The sequence below is a fragment of the Theropithecus gelada genome, chromosome 1, assembly GCF_003255815.1.
Source record: "Theropithecus gelada isolate Dixy chromosome 1, Tgel_1.0, whole genome shotgun sequence".
Lineage (NCBI taxonomy): Eukaryota > Metazoa > Chordata > Mammalia > Primates > Cercopithecidae > Theropithecus > Theropithecus gelada.
In genome coordinates this window covers 80,608,452-80,614,563 of record NC_037668.1, presented here as the reverse complement: position 1 = coordinate 80,614,563, position 6,112 = coordinate 80,608,452, and the positions used below count along the sequence as shown (strand labels likewise).

Genomic DNA, 6,112 nt, shown 5'->3' with positions numbered 1-6,112 from the left:
CTGCTCCTTGACATCCTCAAATCTAATGAGTCTCCCTTTCACTTCAGCCACCCACTCCCATGGCTGGGCCCTAAACCTTGTCAAACTAAAAATTCTTTCATGTCTAAAGTCTGAAAATAAAGCCGGGCGTGGTGGCTCATGCCTGTAATCCCAGTACTTTGGGAGGCCAAGGTTGGCGGATCACAAGGTCAGGAGTTCGAGACCAGCCTGGCCAATATGGTGAAACACCGTCTCTACTAAAAATACAAAAATTAGCCGGGTGTGGTGGCAGGCGCCTGTAGTCCAGTTACTTGGGAGGCTGAGGCAGAAGAATCACTTGAACCTGGGAGGTGGAGCTTGCAGTGAGCACCACTACACTCCAGCCTGCAAGACAGAGTGAGACTCTCTCAAAAAAAAAAAAAAAAAAAAGTCTGAAAATACTCTACACACTCATCACAATCTTTATCTTTGGACCACCTCCCTCTCTCTCTCTCTCTCTTTTTTTTTTTTTCAAGACAGAGCCTCACTGGGGCCCAGGCTAGAGAGAAGTGGTATGATCTGTGCTCACTACAACCTCTGCCTCCCAGGTTCAAGCGATTCTCCTGTCTCAGCCTCCCGAGTAGCTGGGACCACAGGCACGTACTACCACACCCAGTTAATTTTTGTATTTTTGGCAGAGACGGGGTTTCGCTGTGTTGGCCAGGCTGGCTCTACACATTTTCAACCCCAGGATGATACCCTCATAGTAATACAGTATTCAGGATAAGTGAAAGGTATAGCTTTTCTTTTAAAAGCAAGGGAAAAGCTATTGTGAAAGTGGAGAGGTGAAAGGTAAATTCTTAGGCAGATTAATGTTAAGAAAGAATATACACATCAGAGTTGTGAGAAGTGATTACCATAAAATTATTCATGCTTGTGTACCCTGTGGAAAATCTTCATGACCCTCCAGGGGGGGATGGGTTCCCCTGTTTGAAGCCTGAGCTTACAGCATTGCTGTTCTTTCCTCACGGGTCACTCTGGCGCGAATCTTTACAATTCACATGCCATAAGAAACTCAATATTTTAAAGTGTACAATTCAGTGACCCCTGGCAACCACTAATCTACACTCTATTTATGTGGATTTGCCTGTTCTGGATATATGTGTGCGTGTGTGTGTGTGTGTGTGTGTGTGTGTCTCTCTCTCTCTCTTTCTCTCTCTCTCTCTCTATATATATATATTTTATTTTTTCCAAGATAGGAGCTCGCTCTGTTACCTAGGCTGGATTGCACTGGCATGACCAGGGCTCACTGCAGCCTTGACCTCCTGGGCTCAGGTGATCCTCCCACTTTAGTCTCTTGAGTAGCTGGGTCTACAATTGTGCGGCACCATGCCTAGCTAGTTTTTTGTGGTTTTTGTAGAGACAAGCTTTCGTCTTGTTTCCCAGGCTGGTCTTGAACTCCTGGGCTCAAGGGATCCTCCCGCCTGGGCCTCCCAAGGTGCTGGGATTAGTGCAGGGCTGATTCTGGATATTTAATATTAATGAAATTATACAATATGTTGCCTTTTGTATCTGACTTCTTTAATTTAGCATTATATTTTAAACATTCATTCATGTTACAGTATGTATCAGAACTTCACTCCATTTTACAGCTAATATTCCATTGTATGGGGGTATCATATTTTGTTTATTCATTCATCAGATGATGGACATTTGGGGTGTTTCCAGTTTTGGCTACTATGGATAATGCTGCTATGAACATTGGTGGACAAGTTTTTATGCGAATGTTTACCTTCATGTCTCTTGGATATACACCTAGGAGTGGAATTGCTGGGTCAGGTAGTAACTCTTATTTTATTTTATTTTATTTTGAGACAGAGTTTCGGTTTGTCGCCCAGGCTGGAGTGCAGTGGGCACGATCTCAGCTCACTACAACCTCTGCCTCCCAGGTTCAAGCGACTCTACTGCCTTAGCCTCCTGAGTAGCTGGGATTACAGGTGTGCACCACCACACCTGGCTAATTTTTGTAGTTTTAGTAGAGACAGGTTTTCACCACGTTGGTCAGGCTGGTCTCAAACTCCTGACCTCGTGATCCACCCACCTTGGCCTCCCAAAATACTGGGATTATAGGTATGAGCCACCATGCCCTGCCAACTCTAACTTTTTAGCGAACTGCCAAACTGTTTTTCAAGACAGCTGTACCATTTTGCATTCCCAGTAGCAGTGTCTGAGAGTTCCAGTTTCTCCACATCCTCATCAACACTTGTTATTGTTCATCTTTTTTGTTATAATAATCCCAGTGGGTGCAAAATAGTATCTCACTGTGGTTTTAATTTGCATTTTCCTAATGAGTAATGATGTTGAGCATCTTTCAATGTGCTTAAAAGCTCTCTCAAGGCTCAAACCTTCAAACGATTCTCCTGCATTAGCCTCCTGAGTAGCTGGGACTACAGGAATGTGCCACCACGCTCAGCTAATTTTTGTATTTTTATTTTTTTATTTTTTTATTTTTATTTTTTTTGAGACAGAGTCTCGCTCTGTCACCCAGGCTGGAGTGCAGTGGCCGGATCTCAGCTCACTGCAAGCTCCGCCTCCCAGGTTCCCGCCATTCTCCTGCCTCAGCCTCCCGAGTAGCTGGGACTACAGGCGCCGCCACCTCGCCCGGCTAGTTTTTTGTATTTTTTAGTAGAGACGGGGTTTCACCGGGTTAGCCAGGATGGTCTCGATCTTCTGACCTCGTGATCCGCCCGTCTCGGCCTCCCAAAGTGCTGGGATTACAGGCTTGAGCCACCGCGCCCGGCTAATTTTTGTATTTTTAGTAGAGATGGGGTTTCACCGTGTTGGCCAGGATGGTCTCGATATCTTGACCTCGTGATCCTCCTGCCTCAGACTCCCAAAGTGCTAGGATTACAGGCATGAGCCACCATGCCCAGCCTCAGGAATTTTCAATGGCTCTACAACTCCTATAGAATAAGGGCCCCGCTTTTTTTTTTTTTTTGAGGCAGTTTCCCTCTTGTCACCCAGGCTGGTGTGCAGTGGTGTAATATCGGCTCACTGCAACATTTGCCTCCCGGGTTCAAGCGATTCTCCTGTCTCAGCCTCCTGAGTAGCTGGGATTACAGGTGCATGCCACCACACCCAGCTAATTTTTTGTATTTTAGTAGAGATGGGGTTTCATCGTGTTGCCCAGGCTGGTCTTGAACTCCTGAGCTCAGGCAATCCACCCGCCTTGGCCTCCCAAAGTGCTGGGATTACAGGTGTGAGCCACTGTGCCTGGCCAAGGGCCACACTCTTAATTTGACAATTGAGGCACTTTCCCATCTGGCCTGTCTCTATGTTTTAGGCATCAACACTTTCACTCCATGTCTTCTGGCTCTGCTCTAGCTATACTGAATTACTCGTAGCTCTTGGAATACACAGTGCTACTTTAAGCCTTTGTGTATTTGCTCGTGGCTTTCTTTCCGCCAGGAAATCCTTTCTTGCTTTCTTCAAATGTGCCTTTACTTGCATTTACTAATAGATTGAGGCATCTCCTCCTCACAGCCTTTCCTGATCACCCTTCCATAATTAGGTTAATTGTCTTTCATGAGCTTCCCTCCAAAGAGTCTACTGTATTGGGGTTGTGCCTTTTGTTTGCCTTCCCAAATAGGTTAGGAGCTCCTCTGGAGCATTGACTGGATTTGATTTATCTCTCTCTTTTTTTTTTTTTTTTTTTTTTTTTGAGGCGGAGTCTTGCTCTGTCACCCAGGTTGGAGTGCAGTGGCGATCACAGCTCACTGCAAGCTCCGCCTCCTGGCTTCACGCCATTCTCCTGCCTCAGCGTCCTGAGTAAGCTGGGATTACAGGTGCCCACCACCACGCCCGGCTAGATTTCTCTCTCTCTTTAGGGCCCAGAACATGGCCCGACTGGAAGGAATTAACTTCATGGTATCCTGTTGTCCCTCAAATGCCCTCTGGCTCAGAACCTGCTTCATTTCCTCAAGAGAAGGCAAAGCCAGCTTACCTTTAGGCATCTTAACCCAGACCTTAGACAGAAAACCTTCCAGTTGCAAGAGTTTGTAATAGTAAAGACATTTTAAAAAGGAGCAATAAGGTAATATTTTACTCCTTAATATTAATCCATTTTATTTCATCTCACCAACTATGGGCATTGGGTTTCTTATTGTCAATATTTGTTATGCCTTATTATGGGCAGACACCTTCACTTTTATGTAATTATCTTATTGGAGGGGTGATATAGAATACAGTACTTGTTAGGAGCATGGCTCCAGAGCAAGCCATTCTGCCCGGATTTCACTCCCAGCTCCACATTTACTAGCCATATGATCTTAGAGAAGTTACGTGACACATCTATGTGTCGATTTCTTTTTTTCTTTTCTTTTTTTTTTAGGTGGAGTCTCACTCTGTCTCCCAGGCTGTAGTGCAGAGGCACGATCTCGGCTCACTGCAACCTCCGCCTCCCAGGTTCAAGCGATTCTCCTGCCTCAGCCTCCAGAGTAGCTGGGATTACAGGCGCCTGCCATTGCTCCTGGCTAATTTTATTATTTTTAGTAGAGACAGGGTTTCACCATCTTGGCCAGGCTGGTCTTGAACTCCTGACCTCATGATCCACCTGCCTCAGCCTCCCAAAGTGCTGGGATTACAGGCATGAGTTACCACGCCCAGCGGTGTCCGTTTCTTTACGTATAAAATTGGTGTGATAATCTTCCTTAACTCATAGCGTCTAGCAGATTAACTGAGTTACTATATACTTATGCTATTACAGATATAAGGCTCTTAAAATAGGACCTGGCAAGGCCAGGCACAGTGGCTTAGTCATATAATCCCAGAACTTGGGAGGCCAAGGAGGGTGGATTACTTGAGGCCAGGAGTTCGAGACCAGCCTGGCCAATATGGCCAAACCCCGTCTCTACTAAAAATACAAAAATTTGTCAGGCGTTGTGGTGCACACTTGTAGTAGAGGCTGAGGCAGGAGAATTGCTTGGGCCTCCGAGGCAGAGGTTGCAGTGAGCTGAGATCCTGCCACTGCACTCCAGCCTGGGTGACAGAGCAAGACTCTCTCAAAAAATAAAAAAAAGAAAGAAAAAAAAACAGGACTTGGCAAGATATAACTGTTATATAAGTATTGGCTATTATTATAAAATCCTCCTGCAAATCCTGCAAGCTAGACATTATTTTTTTTGGCTGGGGCTGGGGGGAATGGAGCAATCCTTTATTTTTACACACTTTGACAAGGAGGTTTTCTGTAAACAGCCTTTCCAGTGGAGAACAGAGAACAGGAAAATCAGCCTCCAGACATCAGCAGCTGCTCTGCTCAGGGCTGAGGCTCCCCATTGCCCATGTGGTGAGGTGGAGGTGTGTGTACTTCCCTTCCTTTATTGGCTTATCCTGCTGCTTCCTAATGGTACTCACATGTCTCATTGTTTTCTGCTGCAGTATACACTCTATAAAATCATGATATTCTATAGATTCTATACATACTAACGATTCCATGTGCACATTCTATCCATTCTTTTTGAAAAGCCTGGCATAGAGCAGGACTCTTGTAGGGCTGTTCAGCACTTTGGATTGTCCACCGTCAATCTATGTTAAGGCCGAATGTTTTCAGCACATCCAAGAAAGGCATGGCGATCCAATGCTCATGCCCTTGTCTCTTCTCTGGGCCCCACCCCCCACTTTTTTTTTTTTTCTGAGACGGGAGTGCAGTGGGATGATCTTGGCTCACTGCAACCTCTGCCTCCTGGGTTCAAGCGATTCTCCTGCCTCAGCCTCCCGAGTAGCTGGGACTACAGGTGTGTGCCACCATGCCTGGCTAATTTTTGTATTTTTAGTAGAGATGGATTTTGCCACGTTGGCCAGGCTGGTCTCGAACTCCTGAACTCAGGTGATCCACCCACCTCGGCCTCCCAAAGTGCTGGGATTACAGGTATGAGCCACTGAACCTGGACTTAAGCTAGACATTATTATCCCCATTTTACAGATGAAGAAACCGAAGCTTAGAGAGAGAAGGGACTTGTCCCACATTATAGAATTAAATTAACTCCTAGGATTGATAACTGATCCAGATCTCATAATTTGTGTGTACATTTTCTTGGGGCCTTATATCCAGAGGTCCCTTTTTTTTTTTTTTTTTTTTTTTTTACAGAGTCTCGCT

General features: G+C 45.5%; 1 pseudogene; it reads right to left on the bottom strand.

Moving 5' to 3' along the window:
- Positions 1-5,163: 5,163 nt before the first annotated feature.
- On the bottom strand, positions 5,164-5,584 carry LOC112612091 (annotated as a pseudogene).
- Positions 5,585-6,112: the final 528 nt, after the last annotated feature.